The sequence below is a fragment of the Vanacampus margaritifer genome, chromosome 2 (genome assembly GCF_051991255.1).
Source record: "Vanacampus margaritifer isolate UIUO_Vmar chromosome 2, RoL_Vmar_1.0, whole genome shotgun sequence".
Classification (NCBI taxonomy): Eukaryota; Metazoa; Chordata; class Actinopteri; order Syngnathiformes; family Syngnathidae; genus Vanacampus; species Vanacampus margaritifer.
Genome location: NC_135433.1, coordinates 21,693,033 through 21,719,394, shown reverse-complemented (window position 1 = coordinate 21,719,394; position 26,362 = coordinate 21,693,033). Strand labels below are relative to the sequence as shown.

Here is a 26,362-nt window from a genome sequence, read left to right as displayed (position 1 = left end):
TTGTCAATTCTTTCATAGGCTGTCTAAATGCTTCCTCTCAAAACCCCCAACAAGCTGTTAGTTTTTAAGCTGTTTTTCTTCCCATCATTGTCTGCACATATCGACAGGCAAGTGTGCGCATGTGTTGTTTGCGCTTTTGGCCTCCGCACATGTTGTTAGCTCAGGGCAGGTGAGTGTTTGCCTACTTGTCTCCTTTTATGAGGTCAGTGTATGTGCAAGGAATGCAGCACGTCCGATTTGTCACCGACTCTTATTGTTGAGGTCATCCTACTGGTACATTGGGTTCTGCTGTTGCCTGGCAAGTGACAAATATGTCCCTTTCATTCATTGTATCCTCTTTTCACTCTTGCTGGATAAAAATAAGAAAACTATTAAGTGTGTTGAATGTGAGTCGGGCCAGTTCGGGCCTGCAAGTGAATGACTACACATTGCGATTGTGTTGAATCAGTGGTGATGAAATCCAGAGTTACTTCCTGGCTTCTGCAGCCCATCTGTGACCACACGGGATGGTCTTTTGCATGACACACAATTGCATTCTACACATATAAAAATTATATTTTGTGATCGAACACAATCCTTTCTTTGATCTGCTGTGTCGTGTGCAAATTTTGATGATCAAATCATATTTTTTGGTCACAAGGAAGCTTCTGAGCTAATGCCTCCCACGTGAGTGGTGAACACAGCTCTTCCAAATGGCGTGATCTGCTTTTCATGTGTGACCTGCCCAACTTAGAGGAACAACAGTACAAACGGTGGAGTTTGCAATTTTGCATTTTTGCTTAGAGGTTCTGTTTTAGTGGATGCAAGATTTGACTATGTTTAAATGCCGTCAATATTAAAGTTAAGGTCAAAATTCTGTTTTCTGAAAGATTCGGAATAACCCTTTCCCCTACACATTGTAATGTGATTGACCCCCATCTAAATTGCAATGCACGGACAGTGTCATGATGCAAATAGACGTCATTTCTGCTTCTTATTTTCTACTCACCATGTTATTGAAGTATGTTTCCTCCCTGCTCCAAAAGTGTGTTCCTGTGCTGAGGCTTGCCATTTTTGTTCATCTCTGCTTGTGTATTTCCAGTGAGTAGTGTGCCAGACGGCCGTACAAACAAGTACTTTCTATACTAAAAGATCAAGATTCCTTGTGGATAGAGCGTTTGCAGAACACAAACCAGTTATCCTCATTCAGAGATAACCCAATATGCGTTTACATGATCAAATATTTGGGGGAGAAAAAGGACCCAGATCTCTTATTCGGGTTTTCGCGCATGTTTACATGGCTTTCCAGAACCCAATATTGCCAATATTCGGGTTTTGAAAGGGATTTATTGACTGCATGTAAACATAATCATTGTTTTGAGCTACAACAATTGTACTGATTATGATACTACAATAGGGTCAAGTCAAAGTATTTAGTGTGACAAACCTTTGCCACCATGCAAAACTTGGTACCAGTATTTTCTGGTCAAGCATGCCGGCGTAAACCACCACTCAGCCTGTTCGTATGCCACTACCGTATTGTCCTCCAAAGTCGCCACTTGGTTATAATGCCTGTTGGTTTTTCATTGAGAAGTTTTGTTTTGACATTGAGATTGATTCTTTATTGTCTCTATTTATATTTCTTTTATTATTAACACCTACTGTGCTGTCAATTTTGAGGATACGGTTTAATAAATGACTACGTAGTAAATTACCTGTTGTTGGGTCACTACAGCACTGTGCTCCACAGTCACCACCAGTTGGCTGTCACTCTCTTGGTCTCCTCAATATTTGCCTAATTCTTACATTGATATCCAAATTACTGTCCAATGCTATTGTGTGATGACGACACAAAGTATAACTTCAATTCCATTAATGGGATCTTGTTTGATGGTTAGCAGACTTTTTCCTGGTTCTTGGAAGGATGGACTGTGCCAGTTATACACAACATTAGCCATATCCGTACCAAAATGTCATAGTTTACTCCCAGGCCTATGCCCTACCCTCTGCAGAAGTTGTGTGGACATTTTGAACTGTCCTATTTAGAACATCAAAATGGCTACTGTAAAAATTTTTTTTAAAAAACACCAAACCAAATATGCGCCAACATGTTTTGAATAACATTATTTGTTATGGGGTGTGAAGGTCTTTATTTTCAAGCATGCGAGTTTGGGGACTCTCGGCCTGTGCCACCATCTGGGTGGTCCTTACGGCTGGCTTGTCCGTAATCCTCCTGTCCCATAAATCAGTGTCCGGGCTCGGGACGGGAGCTGATGCTGTGTGACCAGTGGAGCGAGGTGGGTGGGGTGCTTGGGCGGGGGCTCGAGGCACTAAGCCAAGGCTCCAGTCGCTCGATGGACCTGGCCACACGTCAGCTCTCCACACCGTCCTTTAAAACAACTCGTCATGCATGGTTGACTTTTGGGGAATGGCCCCGGCTAGCTGTCATTAACTGTGCCAGTTGGTGTTCTTGCACCGCCGCGTCTTAAGGTCTCTCTGTGTGTTCCATCTCGCCACTTTCAATCAAAGGACATGTTCCTCTAACTGGGGCTCATTTGGGCGAATTCCAGAGTAGAAGTTTGTCAAAGTACGACAATTTAAGTTCCAAATCAAAATGAACGTCTTCTGTTCAATTTTGGGCACAAATTCTTGCCACTTTTTTTCATGCATCCCGTTGTAATAATAGACAGGACTGCGCAGATGCTGAAACGTGGGGGTATATTTATTTTTTTTTTACTCTGCTGGGTCTGCAACGGAGTTGGGGGGCTTGTATTTGAGAACCAAAAGCATACACATTTACACTAGGATACATGTGTGACTTTTCAGTAATGTTCTGTAGGAATGTACGACTCCAATGGGGAGTTTGCATCTCACCTAAAATCAAATGGGATAGAACTCAAAGTATTTTAGGGGCAGGACCTTTTCGGGTATGTTAAGGCCACTGATGAATGCTATTATTTTTATTTTTTTTGTAAGATTAATAAACAGCGATTCATAGAGGGCTTTCCTACCATCAGGTGCCCGGGCGCAACTAATGTGTTTGTTCTGACTAAGGCCCAAATGGCCCAAGATGAAAGCCGTGCCTGCGCTGCTACCTCTCTCCAAGGATGAGGAGGGAGGATGCTGTCTGGCTGGTCTACAGCCTCTCCACTGAGCTTTTATCTCGGGTAGGAAATTGCCTGCAGTTGTGCCCAGACTCCGATTCCTGAAGAGTGCTCAAACCTGTGGCATTCATGAAGATAATACTGCTTGGAATAATAACAGTCAATTGTAGCCCGATGGAGGAGCGAGACAACAGATAAAAAAGTGTGGCGGAATACAAAAGAAGCTAAGATGAAAGGCTGCAAGGTACACTCTTGCTGGGACTGATGGAAGCTTTATCGACACGCTCACATCCAAACAGAGCCGAGTGAGATCCGACGCTGATTTTGACCCTTTGGTGCTGCGGCGTTGAAACGCAATTTGTTCTTTTGTTTGCCAAGATCAAAGACGTGTATTTTTTTTTTTTTTGCCCCAACACCTCAATTTTTTTTTCATTTTCTCTATTCTCCCCATCACCCTCGCTGAGTACAATTTAGTTTGATGAGCAGGTGGTCTTACTGGAGCTTCTTGGCGTGTGGGGCTTTCAGGCGGAGTCAGTCATGTAGGCCGGGATTAGGGGTGGGGGTTGGAGAGGGGGTGACTGAGGAGAAAGGTCCAGCATGTGTTGGTGGTAGTGGCAGCGGCGGCGACCCCGGTGCTCCCCTGTGAGTCTGAACCACGCAGAGTGCACATTCAAAGAGTTATTTTGTGGCTAAGTCGCACTCCAGAAGGCTTTTGTGCGGCCAAAGTCCTTCAGGCTTGATGGAGCTCTCAGCTCAGCGGGCAAAGCATTGCGGGCCAGACAGCCGTAGAAGGCAACACGTCGTCGTCTCGGCTTTTTTATCACGCTGAATTTGAACGCTGGAGTGGAACAAAATAGCTGGATTAGAGTGCATCGCTCAGCACATCACACATACTACTGTCATGTTGAGGCCTTTAGAAATTAAATAGGGACATATTGGAATGGAAATTTTACCTTAAGCCGGGAGAGCGAATATGTCATATTATTTTGTTTCATCAATTCTTGGTTTCTTAGCCGATGCAATTAATAAGAATATACACGAGAGGAGGACGTGGGCCTCGTAGCATGTCCTGGAATTGTATTTGAGCATTCATGGCTGACGCAGATTCGCGGGAGTTATGAAATAAATGACGACGATTGACAACAGAGCAGGAGTACTTCGAACCAGTGTAACCGGTCGACACTGACATATTGTTAAGAAATATGTTTGTAAACACTGAGGATGTTAAAAATTTCGACAGTTTTGTAACAGAATGGACGACGAATAATTACCATTCGATTCCCCGACGTTATTGCAACTGCACTAAAGTGTTGAAGGTAAATATACCCACAGATGCGACACAGTTGTTTGTTTTATATTTAAGGTTAATAATAATAAACTTGGATTTGTGTGAACGCCACAGGTGTAAGCTCTGAAATGTTTTTGGAATTATGCTATCTTCTTCAGGAGCTGAAATATCAATTATTTAGTAAGCATTGACAATATTATTGAATTTACAGGAAAACTTTAGGTTTTCGGGGGTGATTCTAAAGTCACCCACAGGTTTTAGAGGCATGTTTTGCCAGGTGCTTTAGGCCTTAATGGGTTAAATGGGATTTGAATCTTGGCTGTGGCCTCCATGTGAGCTGTTCGTACGTTCTCATGTACTCCCCATTCTAAAAACATGACTGTTTAGGTTCAATGAAGACAATATTGTCCATAGGGGTGAGTGTGAATGTTTGGTATCTACGATGCGATTGGCTGGCAACCAGTCCATGGTGTACCCGATCTCTGACCCAAAGTAGCTGGGACAGGCTCCAGATCACGCTCAACCATGACCCAAATGAAGAGAACCCTTTTAACAAACGTCTACTTTTTATTGTTGGTATACAGTACAAATAATTCTGCCTTTGGAGTACCTGCCCCGCCCATCAAGTATGAATTAAAACAACCAAGTAAATATTTGGTTTGCTGCCAAGTTCCATGTTTCTCTGTCAGTGACTTGACAGTAACCTTGCTCTGCTCTTAATTCTTGTCGTTCACAAACTCCTGAGAATCCATCTTGTACAGAGGCCGCTGATTTTCACCGATCTGTCTGTTTTTTTGTACGGGCCAACCACAAATTGTGTTTGTGGGCGGATTATGCAGCTGTGACGAAAACAGGAAGCACCGACAATATTGTGGAGAAATCCCTTGAGTGAATCACAATTATCAATTTGGCTATGGCCAAGTTAACTTGACAGCTTGGCTCGGGGAAGAGCCGTCATGGTAATAGGGGCTGTACTCTGCATTGGCCTCAGCAGTACAGCGTGCCAGGTGATCAGTGGCTTACCTTCAAGAGACTGAATCGGAAAAATACAATTTTCAAATCGACCAACTTCTCAGAATCGTGGTCAAACTTCTTTAGCATTGTATTATTTATCATGTTTTCATAGTTACTGAACACCGTAAACAACCCAGATGTGGACACGCATTGCATCTGTTAGCGCTACAAGTTATACATCATCGATCATCAGCATTCTACAATCACCTCCTTGGCGATATACAAACGATCAATATTTAGCCACTAATGCTGAAATATGCAACTCTTCCGCTCTTGTAGTGTTGATTTGTAATGTAAATAGCTGTTGCACATGGTCCCACAGCCCTGATCTGGTGGTTTTCTTATTGACTCCTGAGTTGCAGCATTGCAAGACTTTGTGGCTTGGCACTAAAAGTGTGATTATAATATTTGTGTGTGATTGATGGCTCATTTTATAGGCATGCACGGGCGCAGCTGGCACTGGGGACGGGGGGGACGTGTCCCTCTCAGTTTTTTAACCCTGCCCCTCCACTTTCTACGGGTTTTTGCTTGCGTGCGAGCACACGTTTTGCTGCCTTCATCATACACAGTGCGACTTTTCCCCGCTGTGGTCAATATTCTCCCAGGCCCAGTGAAGAGCGTCTACGCCATATGAATAACACTTCACCCCATTAGAAGAAGAAAACTATTTTTATTTTTTTTCAATAAACTAACAACTTTGACAAATTGGGGTGAATGGTCTACATACATTTAACAAAATAAATGAAAACAAAGAATTGGGAAGCAGAAAACACTGTTGTTTACTCGTCCGCGTACCCCATATATATATATATATATATATATATATATATATACAAACCCAATTCCCCCAAAAAGTTGGGACACTATAAATATTGTGAATAAAAACCTCAATGCAATTATGTGGAAGTGCCAAATTTTAATATTTAAAAAAAAAATGTCTACACTGTTGTTGGAAACCCAGGTAAACTTACCTAACCAATGATGGGTTTGTCGATGTTCTGTTTGGCCCTCGAGAGCTTTTATAACAGAGTAGGACTGATGGATTTTCTGTATTTTGGCCCTTGTCCCCAGAGTGTTTCCCAAATGGTGGCGTCGACTCGCACTGATAAACAGTGCGGGATTGGATCCAGACCCTGTTGGGGTCTCTTGGAGGCCTGGGGCGCGTAACTACACATACTGGGAATGTTAGTCATTTGTTTATCATGGGTGATACTTGCCTATTCTTAATCCTTGACTGGATTAGCCTTCATGTGTTTCTCATTCCAACTTTCTCCACCCATTGCAGGCCCTGACAGCTTTTTTTCCCCCCCTTGACAAGCTCTTGACTAAGAGTCACCTACATTGAAGAAAGATTTTCCTTTGATTTATTTGTTGCTGATAAAAATCCGAACAAACAATTAGCATGTCACTATTAAATGATTACATTTGCACTAACACTCATGGAGGTATCTGCTTCCAATCTTAACCCTTAAATCCTAACAATTAGCTTGTTAAATTTAGATTGACTCACCCGTAAACTAGCTACAGTAAAAATGAATGTTCCCCCAGCCCTAACCCATTGCCTCCTGTTTTTTAATGCAGCCTAGAAAGAATTATCTCTGTGGTCTTTCCAGCTGAAGTGGTCACAGCTGAGTGTCATGGGGTGTTGGTTAATTGGCAGCTTGTGGTAAATGCAGATATGCTTCACTATGCGTAGCTTCTTCAATGGCCCATCGCACTATTTGCCTTTTTTAAATTGTCTTTTAATTGGCTGCACAGTCACAGTCTCTTGCCTTAAAAAGTGTCCCCTGTGCTTACCTGCATGTGGCCTATTGGACTTGGAGGTCCCAGTTGGGGAGATGAAAAGCTCACATTTTGCCAGCCTAAAACCAGATGTTTTGTTTTGGGTCTCCATATTTGTCTGCGGTTGACTCCATGTTATAGCCTATTTGAAGATGTTGTAGCAATATTTTCTATATTAACAAGAGTTATATGTAGTTTATTGCCCTATGCAGTGGTGACTTGAGATACAAGTGACTGAGTTTTTTTTTTTTATGTGAGCCCCAGTCGTTTGTCTTTCTGACAATTAAAAAAAATATATATATATATATATTTTTTTTTTTTAGCTTAGGTTTGTGAACTCAGACCACTCCACTTCAAGTAGCAACTTGGCAAATTAGTGCACGATGCTTCAAAGAGGCTTCGAGCTAGGGCTGGAGAATAAATAGAATTAATTAATCGTCATTTTGAAAATCAAATTGTGAGAAATGCTAAATTGCTAAATCGTGAAAAAATTGCTATTTTAGTTTTGGGCCATATCGCCCAGGCCTACTTCAAGCTGTATATTTCCACTCCCAGTTGCAGTTTACCGGCAAAAAAAGTATTACACCTACCAACCACATAGTTTAGCCTTTCAGTGCACAAATTTAACGCTAAAGCTAAATATCATCTAAATTACTCTGCGATAACAAATTCAACAATGGATTGAACACAAAGATATGCAAACGTAACATGTCGGCAGACAATATAACATTACTCACAGTCATATGTCATAGTCATAGTCTCTGGCAAAAGGGAATTGAAGATTATCTCTGTTTGGATTACATACCTTGGCCGTTGTGTTCGGACCGAGGACGACATTAATTTCTGCTATAAGGCAGGATGCTGTTGTTATGACGTGTCTTCTGTTCACTTTCATTCTGAAGGGTCACATTCAAGTGTATTTCGACTTTTATTGTTTTTTTATGTCCATTTATATCAATCATTTGTGAAGTGACGTTGGTGGGGAGGTGAGGTCAGGAACTCTGGGGCTATTTTGAGGCAAGTTTCTGAGATGCGCTACTAGCAAAAGTTGTCTAAAAACACATTGGCTAAAGAAACACTTGTTACTTATTTTCATACACTTTTATTCCAATTTTAACTTTGTGCTGCTGGTTAATGAAAACAGAAACCTCAAGGAGACTATTTTTGGAGAAAACTCCAAATCTGCATTTTTGTCCAAACGATCTATTTTTGTCACTAACTCAAAACAAATTTCGCCGACATGCTGGCCCTTTTGTTGAAGCGGGTCAAATCCAATTTTTGTCCCGTACGAAGCATGACTAATATTAGTCCCGTACTGATTACCTGACGTCTCAAAGAACAATATTCTTAAACTGCCCCGAAGTGGCCAAGGTAGGTACACCAGAATGAGCAGCAATGTGGTCATTTAATTAATGCTGTGTTCAAAAATGGTCTCATTTTATTTAATTAGGTCATTAATGTATATTTCTAGAAAGTTCAATATTAAGGAGTAGTATTTGTAGTTGTATTAAACTCAAGCCGCCTCATGACCATAGTTGTTTAGTTATAGAACAAGAAAAGAAAAATTCACCTTGGATGAGCAGCCACATGCTGCTTGACTGAGTCTAAAGACATCTGACCACATGCAGCAGCCTGTTCTGGTAAATTTCCATTACAGAAGGTGATCTCTCTTCCTAGAAAAGATTGTGGAAAAGAAAAACTGTGCTTGGTTTCAACACCTTTTCATAATTCTTAGGCGGATCTGTCAGTGAGTAAACGCGCACGCCCTCACAACACCACTGTCAAAAAAGCTCAGAATTCCGGCCTGGTCCATCAGTTAGCTCCGGCAAAGGCTTTTTTCTCCCCAGGCACCATCCACTTCCATGCGGGCTGCATCAGCAATCCTGAGCAGTACTGTGATCCCACCATGGGGTGTATATGACTGTGGCTCTGGCTTGCGCTACACTTTAATCCCCCCCTTTCCTTTTAACCACAATGGGAAACATGTGCTTACTCTGTGTAGGGTACAGGCCCACCATGGGAGAGAGGCTGTTTACCTTGACTCCAAAACTAACATTTCACAGCTCCCGTGGGCACCGGCGCTCGCTACTTCTCGACGGCTTTAAAGGGAAAAAAGAATGACAGACAATCCATCTGCGTCATTTTGTTGCAGACAAGATAATAACCCTCCGCTGTTGTTGCACAATATAACTGTCTCTCCACTTGTCAGCCCGTAAAATTCGGCACTTGGTTTTCCTTTTTTTCCAGCAAAAGCTGGGGAGGGCATTGTAATTTGTACTCACTGTAATTTTATTATCCTCTTAAATTTCCATTCCACACTGAAATTTGGACCTTAGTCGACACCAGTGATTGCACATATCTGCTTCTTGGTAAGAAAATTACATTCAGAAGTGCATCCTAAACCACCATAATCCCCCATGAGGAATTGGTCCAGATGTGCACGCTTGACGCAGAGGTTCCTTGTCCTTAAATTCTGTCTGTTTTGGTGTTGTCAGGGGACGACATAACACAGAGCCATGTAGACAAATGCCTAGCCTGAGGGCAGGAAATGCACTCCAGATGAAGATACTACACTGTGGTTTATTTGACCCCTGCGTTGTGTAGAAGTGTGTGGACGTTAACCCTTCATCTGACTGGAAACCGTATTTGGAAAGTGAAGTGGGGGGTTGAGAATGCAGCCTTGTACATGGTGCTTTTGATTGGCAACACTGCCACACCGTTTACCAGCAATTTTAACTTTTGGCCACCAATGAAAACTAGTTGCTGAACCCTATACCCTGTGTGAGAGGTCTGTTGCGTTGGCTGCATCATTCGGTGTGGGGCATTAAGTCTCGTACTTCAAGCATAATAGTGCGTTTTAGTTCTATGTCTTTTGAGACATTCAACTTTTCCACTGTAATTTGATGCTTCCATGGTTACATAATACAGACTAATCATTCTGCATACATATTATGCCTACCAATTTACCTTTTAAAGTAATGCCCTCAAGACATGCAAATAAGAGACGGCTATAGATGAGGTTCAGGTGACCAATCGTCGGCTCCAGTCCAGCCCCGGGAGTCTGCAGGTGTGGTCAGTGATCTAATGGATGAGTGAGCTCTTCCTAATGTAACTGGAACCTCAACCAGATTGCTCCCCACCGCTCCTCAGCCCACCTGCCGCCCTTTCCTGTCTTTTTATCCGAGCATCCATGGCAGTCTCAGCCAGAGCACCGTCCTGCTGCTTTATCGCCGTTTTTCTGTCGCCGGTCAGCTCAGGTGTCTCTCTGAAGAGAGACTGATCCCCACTACATCCCCCATCAACCGCTTTGACTTGAACTTGAGTTGAGCTTGCTGGCAGGATTCTGTGACAGTTCATTGTTAGGGGGTAAAATCATTCTGACCTCCAAGGGCATCAAGTTCTATGTTTAGGATTTTCTTCATTATGAAGTTTTTGTTTTTTGTAAATTTATAGATAGTGACTTCAATTTTTCCTTGTTGATTAGGGTTGATGTTGAATGGCTTTCGGATAAGCGTCAGTGAGCCTTGTTTAAGTCTCATCAGAGGCCGACTTGTACTTCCTCCCGTGGTCTGGATTTGATTTAGTTCAACGGTGGCAAGGTTTTTTACACGGTCACTCAGAACTACTGAACAAGAACAGCGATGTTCAGCTATACAGTGACATGTTTTCCAAATTAGGGTAGCCATATTAATTGGTTATTTGAGCTGGAACAAAAAAAATTCTGAGACTATGAGCCAATATTTCAAGTTAGTGTTTGAAGCCTGGGTTAAGATTTCCAACAAGTGTTAAGAGTTTCAGAATGTAGTTTCAATACAAGGTTAGAGTTTCAAACCAGGGTCAGGGGTTCAAGTTAGGATCATGAGTTTCAATTTAGCGCTTTAAGAGTACTGTTTGAAGACAGGGTTCGATTTTTAGTAGTAGGGTTTTAAAAGAGGGTTAGGTTTCAAGATAGGGTTAGCTTTTCAAATTATTCATTAGAAAAATAATATTGAGGTTACGGTTGGCATACTGTGTAATATGCACTAGAGCATAACCTAACCCTAACCTTCATTGCAAACTGCAACCGCAAAACAAGAGGAATGTTAAATGAGCACCTATCAAAACAGAAGGAATCTGTGCTTCCCCCTTCACTTGGTAACCTGAATCAAAGGTGAATAATTTGCGCATCATCTAGCTTTTGCATTCCTGTCAAATACACACTAAACAAGTCGCTGCAAGTGGCTCATTCCATTGTAGAGCTCGTCGAATAACAGCCAAGCTCAGCTTGAAACGAGGCTTAACGCAGTCCCTCTGATTATGTTTGAAAAAGAAATTATTCACTTCCACTCACACCTTTATATTTCATTTCTGGATCTCATATTTTTTGTACTTTATGGCAAAGACCAAGAAGGCAAAAGTCGCCCTTGGGTTTGCAAAGGGTGTGCGGACCCACACACCCCAGTTTGAAGATGTAATCTGATTTGTAGAAAGAAACGGCTTGTTTCACATGACTGCTTTAAAGCGACCACTGGCGCATGGTCGTGCCAGCGCGTGTCTTTGTGTGCTCATGTGCTCGTGTCTTTGCTAAATGCTCTTCCCCTATGAGATTTTGTTTACGAGGGCTTCTGAACAGGAGAAAGGTGATGATGTGGCATGTATTTCCAGTTCTGGCTTTTCAAAGGTTCTTTGGAAGTCGGTTAATTAAGAGGCGATTAAGCATCTGGAAAAAAGTTGAGTCGGGTTTGTTTGTAACTCTTGTTTACACTTTTTCCATAGTGGCAGCTTTATTGTGAACTAATGGACCATCAGAAATGATATCAAATAATTGAAGTGGTCCCTAAAGCCTCGGTTGACTTTACCAGCACCACTCCAGTTAAATTCCATGGGAGTTTTGCTTCTGAAGCTTTTGTTTTTCTTATTTTTGCTTTGTTGATGGTGCGGCTTATCGCTCGCTGGTTCGCAGTTGGATGTGGTCCAGCATGTGATTTTCATTGAAGGAGATTGGGAGCAATGTGGGATGTGGTCATTAAATGCACAAGCGTTGAAGAGGATGCCCACAGGAGTGCACATTTGTCTGTTTGGTTACTCCCGAGTGTGTCCAGAGTCACATTCGAACCATCCGCGACCGTGCTAGCCTTGCGTTGAACAATTCATCGACGAGACGATGCGTCAGGCAGGAGGCTCCGATCCCATCAGGCGTGTCAGCGGGGGCGGTTTTTCATAAGACGCTAATCTCGCCACACAAAAGGGTGTACGATATTAGAAAAAGAGCCCCTACCCCCGAGCTAATCAAGACCCGAGCGGCCCTCGAAGCTTTATCTCATCTTGGGGACTAAGCCTAACCGCATGCAGCTTCAACCTCCTGCTGATGCACATGATAACTCATTTACCTCATGATCAGCAATGTGACAGTGAATAGAAAGGAAATGGGACTGGCTCACAGACACCCGTGGTGCCCGTGGGCCAGGTGAAGGTATTCTCGAAAAGGGCGGTGGGGACCTTGTATCCTCTAGGAAGTTTCATATACAGTTTTGTGATGTTAAGGGTTTCAAAATACGATTTCAAAAACAGGGTTCAATTTCAAGTCAGGCTTTCAAATTTGGCTTTTTAAGAGTTTAAAACAGAGCTAGGGTTACAAGGGAAAAGTTTAAAACTTGGCAGTGTTAGGCTTTCAAATTTGTGTTTCAGGCTTTGGTTAGGATTTCAAACAAGGGTAGGCTAAAAATTTCAAATTGGTGTTTCAAGTAAGGGGTGAAATGAGTCCTCGAGTAATTTGAGTACCTTGGTTCCAAAAACTGCTTGAGGCATATTTTTTCCTGCCTCGGATTATTTACATGTACACAGTCAGGAAGGAAAAGTCAAGCCAATTGCAGCAGCAGCAATTTTTCATACAATGCATGACAGTAACATGGTGCCAATGCTGTGAGCAGCCAACTTCAAAATAAGCCCTACCTTACCAAATAATATGTGGAGATCAATGACTTGGAACACTTTTAATCTGATGTTGTTCCGGGCAGCCTGTCATGGTGTAACAACTGACTTGACTCATCCTTCAGAAGGTGTTTGGGGTGTTTATACTTATTGCCACAAACTGTTGCTACCGACGTCAACAACATGGCGGCGTCCTGAAATCTCATTCAAACGCAAATTAATTGCGCTAAAAACACATAAATAAGCTGACATTGTATTTTACTGCGCCTGTTGCCAGCATTTGGCGGCTAGCAGCGATAGCGCTAGCGGTGCTTGGCTGGTGAGAGGCATCTGATTACTTTTCAAAGGCATCTTAATAGATCTCAGTCACTCTGCACACTTTGATGCTAAGTAGGAACGGGCTGTTGTTCCTACTGATCACTTGTTAAAAAAATAAAATAAAATAAAAACAAGCATACTCAAATGTGCTGTTTCAGCTGGCAAAATCACTACTGTTGATCTGACATCACTTTGTCTCAAAGTCCAAAATCTATGGGGAGAATTTCTAGAGAGGAAAATAGTGTGCTTCTAAACACGTTCAATTTACTGCAAGTAAAAATAATAATAATAAAATGTTGATTAATTTAAAAATGAAAGCCAGCTGGTCGTTCAGTAAGTGGAAATGTGTTTATTTGACTTCAGTATTTATAACTGTTCTACGAAAAAAGTTTTTTTTATTTTTTTTATCTGAACACACAGACATTCAATTTCATTTTCAGTAGGATATCCGAATACCAAAATATTTTATAGCTGCAGCCCTAGTTTCAAACCAAGATTAGATTTTCAGATTGGGGTTTTAAGGCAGTTGTTAGTCCATTTATGTATGTTTTTGGGCCAGAATTGCGGTTTCAAACGAGTTCAGGTTGCAAATTAATTCTAAGCTTTCAATTTTGTGTTTCAAACCCAGGTTATAATTACAAACTTGGTTAAGGATTGCAAGTGTGTTTTCAATCCAGAGTTGTCAAAAAGGCATTGGTTTTCATGTTGTGGTTTCAGATCTATGGAAAGGGTTTCAAACTTAAAGGGTTTTAAATAATCCAATGTTGGGGTATGAAGGTACAGTACGCCCGAGTCACCTCATTTTGAGATCGGCCGTTTCCAATACCTAGGCATTTTATTAAGGATATTTTTATTTTTTTAAATAACAAAACTACTCCAACACCTTTTATATAGTGAGTGGACAGTGTTTAAACTAAGTAAACCATAAAAATAAAAAAATACTTCTTTTTTTGGGGCACATCTATGAGTTACTCAAAGGGCTATTATTAATCATATTAATTTTTCACAAGAACTTTATTCTTGAGAACCTACTGTAGCCGTTGTAAAGCATGCTACCTAACAAATTGATGGTCTCAACTAATTTTTTACTTTAGAAAGAAAAAATACTGTATATATATATATATATATATATATATATATATATATATATATATATATATATATATATATATATATATATATATATATATATGTGTGTGTGTGAAACAAGCCAACTTCACAACAAACAAAAGGCTGCACGTTGCGCCGGTTTCTCCCGTGACTTCACCCAAGCACTGTGCGACGAAAATCACGAGGAAAGACAAAAACTTGTATTGGTTGCCGTTTTTTTCTGCTTTTTTTATGTACTTGCCGTGGATGGATGGTTTGAGTGAAAGGAGACGGCGTCGAGATAAAGAATTTAAAAGGTGAACAGTAGAGTGGAACGAAAATAGGTAAAGGATTATTAAGAGAATTGTTTTGGTGGAAGAGACTTAAGTCGAGAATGCATCATCGTCGCGCATGAAAGTAAGATAATTTTTTCTACAAAATAATTTTTAGCCAATCAGCACAAAAGCCCGATCGGGAGTTTATCAGGCAGGCGGAGTACCTACCCTCGAGTAGGACCTCCGCTCGTCCCCGTAAGTTCCTGTAAATGTGGCCCGGTTGGGAAGGCTCCTGCTGTGCAGACGCGCACATACAGGGCTGGCCCCGTAAATGTACCCCAAAGTTCCTGCGGTGGAAACGCGGCAATAGTGTCACTGTAGTAAAGTGACGCCATGCCGCACGCAAAAAAAGAAAATGAAAAGTGTGGAAAAATGAAGTGTCATTCTGTGCCACCGCCTAACTCCAGATTTATTAAAATGTTATGAATTTAAAAAAAAAACTCATATATTTATCCGAGTCCTGATCGAGAGACAACAACCGATTCTGATCGAGTCAAAAACCACGTGATTGGGTCCGATTTCAATCACGTGATCAGATCGGGACCTCCCTAGTATGTATAGTTTCAAATCAGAGTTTGTTGGAAACTTGGTTGTGGATTTGAAGTATGGTTTCCAGGAAGGGTTAAGATTTCAGTCCAGTTTTTGGTTTTTAGAGAATATTTTCAAATGAAGGTAAGGGTTTTAAATTAGGATTTGAATCCTGTGTTGGGGTTTCAAACAAAGGTTCCGGTTTGTCAATAGGAAGTTTTTGTGCCACTGGAAAAGAGCACACGGTTGACCGGCTGACGCCAGTCCAAAACTCGTGGTTTGGTTCCTAAACATGTCTGCTTGGACAAACCTGCAACTTCTCACTCCAATATTGACTTGAACCTGTTGACCTCCTAAATGAAGCCAAGCCACCACATCATTTAGAATGCTGCAAAGACGCAAAAACCCCTCTGACTGCTTCCATCCATATTTGACCCAACTCCAGAGAAATCTTAGCTTCACATTAGGGCCTGGAGCTGATCTACTGTATGTCACTCCGCTCCTGCAGGCTTAACTTTTGCAATGGTCCGTGAAGATACCGAGGAAAGTGGGAGCCATGTGCTTAGCGTAAAGCCTGATTTGGTGGCACAACAGCTTCAGAAACAGAGCAACAGGTTGGACGCAGTGGGGAGCTGTAGCAAGCAGCCAGATGGTCTTTCCAGCTTTCAAACCAGGGTTCGGTTATGTTTTGAAAGTAGGGTTGAAAATGAGGATTGACGAGTACTGATACCAGTTATCGGTATTGGGCCGATAGCAGACCTCATTTCAAGGTATCTGTACTCACAACGAGTATCTATTGCCCTCTTGTGGCTGTTTTACGATCAGGAAGTAGAAATTAAAAATGAGAGGAATGAAGGAAAATGCTATATTGGGATATAAAGGTCTTTCTTGAAAATTATCTGTCATTGTTTTTTTGAGGTTGAGAATTTTAAGTATCAAAAGTACTAGAGGTATCAGTACGAGGTATCGCTATTGTTGATTACTGAAGAGTTGAGTACTCATACTGGTATTGGTCTGAAAATAGAGGTATCGAACATCCCTAGTTTGAAACTAGGGTTAGGGTCTCAAGTTAGGGTTTACCATAAGGGTTCAGTCCTCGGTTAGGGTTTTGAATTTAGTTAATCAAAGTCCAGTTGAGTAGAGTTTTAAAGTTAGGATTTCAAGCCTGGTGTAAACAAGAATTAGAATGTTTCAAGATAGCAGTATTAGGTGTCAAGCAAAGGTTATACATTTTCAGATTAGGATTTCAAATCAGGGTTTGGGTTTCAAGTTTGGATTTTTAATGGGGGTTAGGGTTGTGATTTCAAGACTAGATTGGTGCTCCAAAGTAGGGTTTTAAGTAAGGAATAGTTTTTCAAAACCTAAATTTGTGTTTCAAACAAGAGCCAGGTTTTCAAAACAGGATTTGTGTATGAAAACATGGTTTCAAGCCAGGGTGAGGAGTTCAAGTTTGTGGTGCAAATTAGGTTTGGCTGCAAAGCATGAAAGTTGATTTGTTGGAGTAGATGACATATTTCATCTCTGCTTTCTCCATTTTCAGATATGATCGGGGGGGAGCGAGACGGAGCTGGAGACGTGATCTCAAGGACTTCCCCAGGTGATTTCACTGTGCAATCTTCTCCCAGCATTCTCATCCCATGCAGGCTCCTTATATAAACGGACCAGCGCGAGTACGCAGCGTGCTCGTCGGCCGATGGAAGCGATAGCGCCGCGACTTGGCCTCAGCGGGACGCTATGAAAGTTCAAGTCGTGACAGCGCCGCCAAGAATGCGGCGCTAAGGCCGTATCGCCTTCAAACGCTCCGTGGAAGCTGATGGAGATGCAGCGCGATTGCCCACCGCAGCGCTGCTGACCTTCAAAGCACCCTTATGACGGGCGTGTTGTATACGTGCGCCACTCGCCCCAAACATGCTTGAGTGGAGGTTGTTTTTTTTCCTACCAGTGCTGTTGGTAAATAAAGGATAAACCTGTGTGAGTATGGCAGGATGCCCGCAAACAAGTACACTAGATGGGCTGATGAGGGAGGGCGATAAGGGCCTGCCCATGGGCGTCCGCCGGCATGCCGAGGCTGACAGGCAGGTTGGGACATGGTTCCGTGTGCTGATGTTGCTCAGCTGGCTCCGCTCCAAGTGATGAGGCATCAGGCCAAGGGGAAACCCAGAATGAAGGGACAGAAGGGTACAAAAAGGTAAGCAGGGGTCTTCCTGGCCCAAATGAGGCTGAGGTGGTACCATTGTGGCCGCACCGGAACATTTTTTATCTTAACCCTTTTAATCAGACACTTCATTTCCTTTATCATGATTAGAAGTAGCACGATTAATTGATTCATCGAAAACGAATCGAACATCTAATTGATCAACAATTATTTGGATATCGATGTATCGTTTAGAGCCATTGTTCAAATTGTCCAAATACTCAGATTTCATCCTCTCTACTGCAAATCTGGTCAGATTTTTGTAGTTTATGAAAGTAGACTTATCTTTATTTTTTCAAAAATAAGACAATTGAAAACGATCAACATTTGTGTCTATTTTCTGACGTCATTCACCAAACCAGTAACTGAGACATAATCAATTTATGGAACATGATAGTCATTAGTGGTGCAACGGATCACAAAAGTCACAGTTCGGATCGGATCATGGATTTGAGTCACAGATCGAATCGTTGTTCGGATTAGCAAAAAAAAAGAAGATAAATAGTACTGTAAAGCGCTTTTTCCATTAAATAAAAAAAATCAAGTCCAAAGGTCTAATATAGCCGTTTGGGATTTAGGAACACAACTTTTCAGCGCAATATGAGGCAGAAACATTATTATTTTTGCATGGTTAATGTGTAAAATAACAAGGTATTAATGGCTTAAAGTTGCGTTCCTATAATCTAAACAGCTAAATTTGACATTTCGAGTTGAATGTTTTTCTTATCTAATGTGTTTTATAACCTATACATGAAGACAAAGTTCTATTTATCTTTTTCTTTTTTTTAATAATAAAAAAAACCTCAACGTGCAATGTAACACACTTCCCTCCTTTTAAACATGGAGAGTGAATGACAAAGTAGCCTTGGTCCAGAATATTGAAAAATACTGTCAAACTTACACTCAGACTCGTTGGTCATGCTAACAGGTATCCGCTAGCCACTTACATCGGAGACTTCTGCCGTATCATACAGTGACGGCGTAATTTAGTAGTTAATTAGCGATTGAACATGAGTTCGGGATAGCATTGTGTTGATGTTGGTCGCAACTACAATGTCAATCAGCTACGATAAAGTAACGTCTAAAAGGGAAGTCAAGTAAGCCATCACGCCACGATGTCGGCCAACTTCAAAGTAAAAGTGTACTAAGGCTATTTGCTTTGCCGTCAATGTATTACTGTATTTGGTCAACTTTATTTTGAAGTTAGTCTTAGCGTGTTACGTTGAGTATGTTTCAGCTTCTGTGAATGCGCACTTTGTTTTGTTGTCAACCAATCTGCGGATCGTACGTGATTCGAACAATGATGATCCGTTGCACCACTAATTGTCAGCAATATATATAACAGGGGGGGGGGGATATTTGTAGTTGAACCTGAAAGCAGCCTCAGTAGTGTATGTCACAATGTACGTATGTGGCATTAAAAAAAAAACAGGCAGCCACCTCTAAATGTAGGATGCAAGAAAAAGCCTGTTAAGTCTGATTCATGCAAGTTAAGGGATTAAAATGCCGACTGAGGCGTGGTGGCAACCTGACTCCGTGCAGGTAGAACATCTGTGGTGTACAGACAGACAGGAAAAAATAATATGACCAGATGACTACCTCATGTGACGCACTGCTACCCTAAGGCTAAAGAAGCTGTTCCCGCCACTTTGCTGCCATGACGCCAACTCTTTTGCTTGCACTTAATATCATTTTGGAAGCACAGCTAACTATGAGTTTGAGGGGTGGGGGGCACCTACTTGCTTGACCTCATCTCCAGATATTCTAAGATTGCTTTCCAATAACTGTTGGGCTGCCCTTGAGCAAGACACTGAACTTGACATGTTGAGGGAATTGACTCTCAGGGGATCAGTCCCTCTCTAGTCAAAATTTGTTAAACCCTGAACAGAAGTATATCAAACCTCAAGTTCAGTGCTTTGCTCACGGGCAACCCAGTAGTTCTTGGAAAGCAAACTAATCAAGAGCAAGTATAATCTGACAAAAGAAGCCAGTCCCAACCAAAGTGTTTAAAAGGACACGTTGTATTTGGGCATTACAATGTGTTTTACCTAGTGCTGTCAAAATTAAAGTGTTAATTGATTAATTAATCACAAAAAAGTATCGCATTAATCATGAATCAACACAGATTAATCGCACTATTAATTTTGACCATAGATTATCCTTTAGCGTGACAGCGGATGGCTACGTTTAAGGTAACACAGGTTATGTTTGAGCAATAAACATAATTTCATGCATTAAAGTAAATCATTTGATGAATGTTTGCGTATCACATTTTGAATATTTGTTCATGACAAAATATTGGGGTCATTTTCGTTCCATTTTAAATTATGCAAAAAATGTATTGATTAGAAAAAGATGAGGATGAGCGTGTGCAGTGGATCAAAAAATGTTGAAGACGTTCTCAAAACATTAGATTGACACGTAATCGGTGCTCTTTTTTGGGGGCGGGGAAAAATGTTGATAAAAAAGCCTTTTTAATTAGGTGATTAATCATGATTAATTAGAATTCTAAAATGTGATTAATCTGATTTTACAAAAATTATCGTTTGACATCTTTAGTTTTACCTGACCTGAGGCAGTTCTGATCAGCAATCCTTGTTCCAGTTTAAAGGCCTGCAAGTATCTCTGGAAATGTTTTGGCAGCAGAGGTTCCAAGATCTGCCCAGGACTGAAATGGATTGGTTGTTGAACTTTGATTCCTACTAACTTGTGTGTCCAAAGCACAATCTGCTCCTGAACAGCTCTCCGTAAGATCTATTCAAGACTGCAAGGTGCCCTTGAGCTCGACGCCAGCTCTTGGTCTTATTTGGCATTGCTCGTCCTCATCAATCTCCTCACTTTTAAGAGAGTCTACTCTTGATAATGAGCAAAATCTCATGGCTTTACCACTAATCCTGTCTAGGATCATAAGGGGGCCTGGAACTAACCCCTGCTGATTGTAGGAGTTGGTGTCAACTCTGTACAGATCATCACAAAGATACAGTCAATCATTCATTTATACAATTGGATTCATACGTACACACACTTTAGAGTCTTCGGTTAGAGGACCAGTTAGTATGAGATTCATCCATCACGAATCACATCTTAATCATGATTCTGGACTGGAGTTGCTGCAGTGATTTGTATTCGTTTTGTTGGAAGAATCGCATAAGATCTGTTCTGCTTTTGGATGTTTTGGGTTATTTCTTCATCTCTTCCTGCAATCCGCCTTTGATTTGTGTTTTTTTAAGCCCATGTGCTCATTTTTTGGACTTGGTCAATCATTAGTTTCTGTATTATGTTTCTAGGACCAAGAGTAAATCCCAGTTCGGACAGTGCCAGGACTGGTGCGGCCGTGGACAGATGTTTTCTCCTGGCGAGGAGTCCGACAGCATGCGCTCCATCACTGACAACGTCGCCCTCAAGATCCAGCTACAGCTTCTTGCAGCGGGAGAAGCTTTGACGTAAACGCAGCAGGACGGCCGAGGGGATTCGATTTCTCAGACATTAGGAAAGAGATCAGTCAAGCTCAAATAGGGAAGCCAGGCCGCACGTTTACCACCACTGACCGCGACGGACGGGCATATTGTTTGACTTATCCTACACTGAGCCTGGATTAATATTTTCCCGTACGGACATCTGCTTTTCATACTCGCCCTCTTGCTCAAACGCCGTCCATGTCACATCCACGGCGTTATCCGGTATACATCAACAAGCGCTGGAACTGCGAAAGGAAAATAATCAGAGGTTATTTTCATTCTCGTACGGAGACCCGAGCCAGTATTTAGACCACGTTGACTGGTCAAGGCCGGGTGATGGAGAGCTCTGGGAGAAAAAAAAAAGTCACATGCTGTGCTAAGCGTTTTCATTGCCAATCAATTTGTACTGAATCATTTGATTGTTGAAACTGAAATGAAATCAATGTGTCATTTGACATTGAATAAAGTCTAAATGAATCTGGAAAAAAAACAACTCATGTTTGGTTTATGGTAGTAGACGTCATGCAGAAAGATAAAAATGACGGGATGTATCGTTTTGTAATCAGGCTGAATTTTCTTGAATCCTTGAGTCCTTAAATTACGTTGGAGTTCCGTTCCTATGTTAAAACTCAAATTTTAACTGAAATCGGATTTTCTCGTTAAAGTCAATATTTAGATCAAAATATTTGAATTTGAATTTGCGCGACCCGGAAGACGCCGGAACCAATATTTCGTGCTTCCGCACAGACGTTCATTGCGTGACGGACGGCAGAGTGGAGCTAATTCACGCTTAAACACGGAAATGTGACGCGCCTGATGGCGAGCCGACTTGTTGATGGACGTCCATGGCTGGAGGTAACAACAACACAACTTTAAATAACTTTAAAATGGTGTGATTACTGTGGGAAATTAACAAAAAAGAAGGTGCTACGGATGAGGCACGGGCGCCGTAAAGTCGAAACGAAGTAGGTCACGTGCGACGTAGCTCTAGGACACCCTGTATATTAGGAGTGACGCATACCGTAATTAGAGTGTGTTGTTTTTTTTTGTTTTTTTATTCAAAATGAATTATCTTGTATTGGTATCAACGTTTGTGACATTTGAGTGACATTTTCTAATTGGAGTGAATTCTATTGTATTTACAGCCAATCGTATCGTAATCAGACTTAATTGTTTTGCAACCGGAGGGACTCGTAACGGAATCAGAGTGAATTGTATTGTAATTGGAGCAAATCACATAAGTGCCTCATAATTTGGGCGTCTTATGGTAATTGTAATGTATCGTTTTGTAGTCATAATAAACTATTGAACCTTATTGTATTATCATGGGAATCAATGGTATCAAATGGAGTGAATCAGTTTCTAACCGGAGTGACTTGTATTGCAATTGGAATGAACCGTAACATAATTGGAGTATATCATATTGGAATTGATGTGTGATATTTGAGCGGTACAGTTGCTAAGGCGCTAACTATTTCTCAAAAAGAAGCTATTTATTGTTTGCTTTTACTTTGGAGCTTAACAGTCATCCAAAATGTCACACAGCTCATACTGGCAAACACATTTGCCAAGGTCATCGGCATGTGAAAAAAAAAAAGTGGGGATTGAAGGCTTGATGTTTTGAAAGTTGAGCCTCATAACATCTTTATGGCCCCCCAAAACATTAGCATGGCCACAATGCACTTCCCCCCACCGCCCCTCTAACACACACACACTGCAGGGGAAAGATGACCTCTCAATTCACTGCACTTCTATAGTCCTCTATGGAGCGGCTCAACAAAAGGTGACATCATTTTCTCAGGGTTTGATTGGCCCCCTCCGTTCCACGGAATGACATCATGCAACCCACCCTCCCCAAACTCCTCAAAAAGACCCAACCACCGGGTCCAAACCAGTCCCCCCCCAGCCCTCTTGGATGCTGCGTTGCCAAGACAACAGGTCGAGGAAATGGGGCAGTACTTGGCAGTATATTAGAGCTGCCTATCCCATAATGAGCTCAGGCGGCCATGCCTTTTGTGCGTCGAGTAAACAATCATGGGACATGATAGAGTGAGACCGAATGGAGGGGTGGGCAAAGTGCTATGTGACCCGCGGCCCTGTTGCCGGAACTTTCTACTCAACAAAAAAGTTACATAAAAAGCTCTCAACTTACTGTTTAAAAGCTACAGTCAAGCTGAGTTTTTTATTTATTTATTTTTTTAACTTCTTCTTCATGTTAGTGGAAACACTAGCAATGGGAATAGATGAATGAAGTTTGATGCTTACGCAAGAAGCAACATTTTCTGCCAGAAAGTGAATTTTACAACCTTTTGAGATTACATGTAACACATTCATGTGTAGAAATAAACATTTTAACAGTATTTTAGCTTGATGTAAAAATTGTAAAAGCACTAACTGCAACGTTGAACAGTAACAATAGCCTCACGCTAATCCTAATACAACAGAGGGGTTCCCATACTAACGCAAACAATTAGCTAACTATATTGACTGTTTTCCTTCTACAATGTGAAATCTGTTTGCCTTCTAACAGCAGAATAGATTTTTAGAAGGAATTTTCAGATCATGTTTTCCCCTACAGTTTTTGCAAAAACTCTTGCTAATGCTAACACAACATATGAGGGGTGTCGTGGGTAGTCTACAGATAACATAGCCTGGAAACTAGAATCATCGCTGTACCAGCGAGTGAGTCTGAAAACAGTCACCATCAAACGCATTTCTAAGTAAACCTAACGAAACACACAGTGGCAAGAAACAATCAACGGAGAGCGTAAGTTAGGTCTTTTGGGCACTTCCTATTTCCGTATTTTAACCTAGTGTAGATTCCGAACAAATAACCGCCATTCTGGCATTCTTACATTGAAATGTGCATGCAGCGCTTCTCCTAACTGTTGGTTGGAACTAGAACAGAAGGATTGTAATAACCTCAGACTTCGAGATTTACTCTTTATTACAACATCGATTAAGCGTCATAATTGTTTTAAAAACCCAATGATTTCCGCCACCGTGACTGCCTGGTGGAAGGCACTAGAATTGACAAAAGCCCAAGTGGAGCCCTGTGGACTTTCTCCCCTATGGCATAACCCCGACTTTCAACTTAACAACCAACCGTTTCATTTAGCTGTGTGGGAGCAGAAAGGAATTACACATCTCCACCATCTCTTCTCAGATAATATGTTTATATCATATACATCCTTGCTCCAAAAATACAATATAAAAAACGGAAATTTTTTACATTATCTACAAGTTAAAAATATGATAAAGAAAAAAATTCCAACACTTCGGGGTACGCTCCAACCGCCTGTTTTAGCTAAAGATATTAACAAGCTTTCTTCGACAACAACAAAAAAACTTTCAAAAATATATAAGTTACTTTCATATACTGATAAAATGTCTTTACCCATCTCGAAATGGGAGACAGACTTGTCTATAGCACCGGAACCTGACTTTTGGATTCAAGTTTGTGAAAACGCATTTAAAATGACAAAACACACAAATTTACAACTTATCCAATATAAAATTATTCACAGAACATACATTACTCAATATATGATGAAGAAAATGGGACTCTCAGACTCCGACATTTGTCTCCAATGCTTACAAAACACTACAGACACTTATGTTCATGCTTTATGGTTATGTACTCCGGTTATGTATTTCTGGACTAAAGTCTTAGAAAAACTTTCCGCTATTTTGGACTGTAGGATACCTTTATCTCCAAACTTGTGTTTGCTAGGTGACCTAACAACAACTGACTTAACACGTAAACAATTTCAATCTACACTTGTAGCCCTTACTATCGCAAAAAAAAACAATTCTTGTTAACTGGAAAAATAAACAAACTCTGAATATCGACCAATGGTCTAACCTCCTCATAAATCACATTTTAATGGAAAAAATATCAGCCTCAAATAAAAACCAAATATCAAAATTTATAGAAACATGGTCTACGTATATAGAATTTTTTAACCTAATTCTGGTTACTTAATTCTGTCTGTTAGCGAGAGCCACTATATTGTGATAACTTACATTGATGTTTCTGCATTTGGCAATTTATTATTATATTATATTATTAGTATGGGATTTTTTTTAATGGGCTTTAGGTGAACTGATGAATACACACACGCTCGCACGCACGCACGCACGCACACACACACACGCACGCACATACACATACTCACCCACATCCCAAAAAAAAAGTATATATATATATATATGTGTATATGTATATATGTGTATATGTATATATATATGTATATGTATTTAAAAAAATAGAAGAGAGGAGTTAGGTCTTTTGGGCACTTCCTATTTCCGTATTTTAACCTAGTGTAGATTCCGAACAAATAACCGCCATTCTGGCATTCTTACATTGAAATGTGCATGCAGCGCTTCTCCCAGTCTTATCGGTGGCATTTTTGGTGTAGAGACAGAAAATAATGTAAGAGGGCCACCAGTGACTTCTCACGACGAGTACGCGTCATTGTTAGTCCATTCAGATACGTGATCTTAACACACGTCTTATAAATAAATAAATAAATAAATGCTTCCAGTGCCGTGAGCTGCTGGGGTTTTTAATGACTGTGTTTCTGGTCATTTAAAACAGAGTTTAATGCTGAAAGAAACATACTATCGTCTCTCCTGAGCACCATTTTGAATGAACTTCCGCCACCAAAGAGTGACATTGTTCACAAAGAATACGTTACAGCAAATTAACAAATTTGATTGCACAGTTCATTTTGAACCGGGAGAACAGTGGTCAAATGGCAGCCTTTCAAGAAAGTGGGTGTGGCTTGCCAGGCTACAGATAGCATTGATGCTAAAGTAAACAACTTTAGTTAACTGTTTGACTGCCAGACGTTTTCAGAAAAGGGATGCCGTGGGTGCCAGCCGATTTAAGCATTTTGACTGATCTTTCAAGGTCCACAGAAAATTTTGTGTTTGGACTATGGAAACACACATACTAACAAATGACAACAAAGATTGGACTCTCATCTTTCATCAGAAAAAGTTTGTTTCTGCCTTATTTCGTTTTTCAGTATTCAACAATAGAAAATGGTTAGTTTCACCCAAATGCTCTGTTTTGAAACAAAATACGGAGAAATCAAGCTTTTTGTGAAACGATATTATTTCATGCACTCTAGTGAATTTGACACCTTTTTTTTCCATGAATGATGCCACAAACACCTAAACAGTGCTTTACTTCTGTAAAACACTACCACCAACAATGAAAAAGTACTTTTTGATAGCAAAATACGTTTATTTACATTCAACAGTGTAACAAATTGACAAAACAATTTGGCAAACTATTTACAAATGTGTGCAACCGTGGTACTATTTACAATTGTGTGGATGTTTCAAATACAGTT

At 40.9% G+C, this 26,362-nt stretch overlaps 1 long non-coding RNA gene across 7 annotated transcripts in view; it reads left to right on the top strand.

The window, feature by feature from the left end:
* Positions 1-21,483, top strand: part of LOC144044786 (uncharacterized) — a 71,818-nt gene extending 50,335 nt beyond the window's left edge. For 3 of the 7 annotated variants that reach the window (XR_013291358.1, XR_013291356.1, XR_013291357.1), the window contains 2 exons: positions 16,888-17,535; positions 20,829-21,483. This is a non-coding gene — a long non-coding RNA (uncharacterized LOC144044786). Of the gene's footprint in view, positions 1-16,887; positions 17,536-20,100 lie in introns of all 7 variants that reach the window. The other 4 variants (XR_013291362.1, XR_013291360.1, XR_013291361.1 and 1 more) reach the window with 4 other exon arrangements.
* Positions 21,484-26,362: the final 4,879 nt, after the last annotated feature.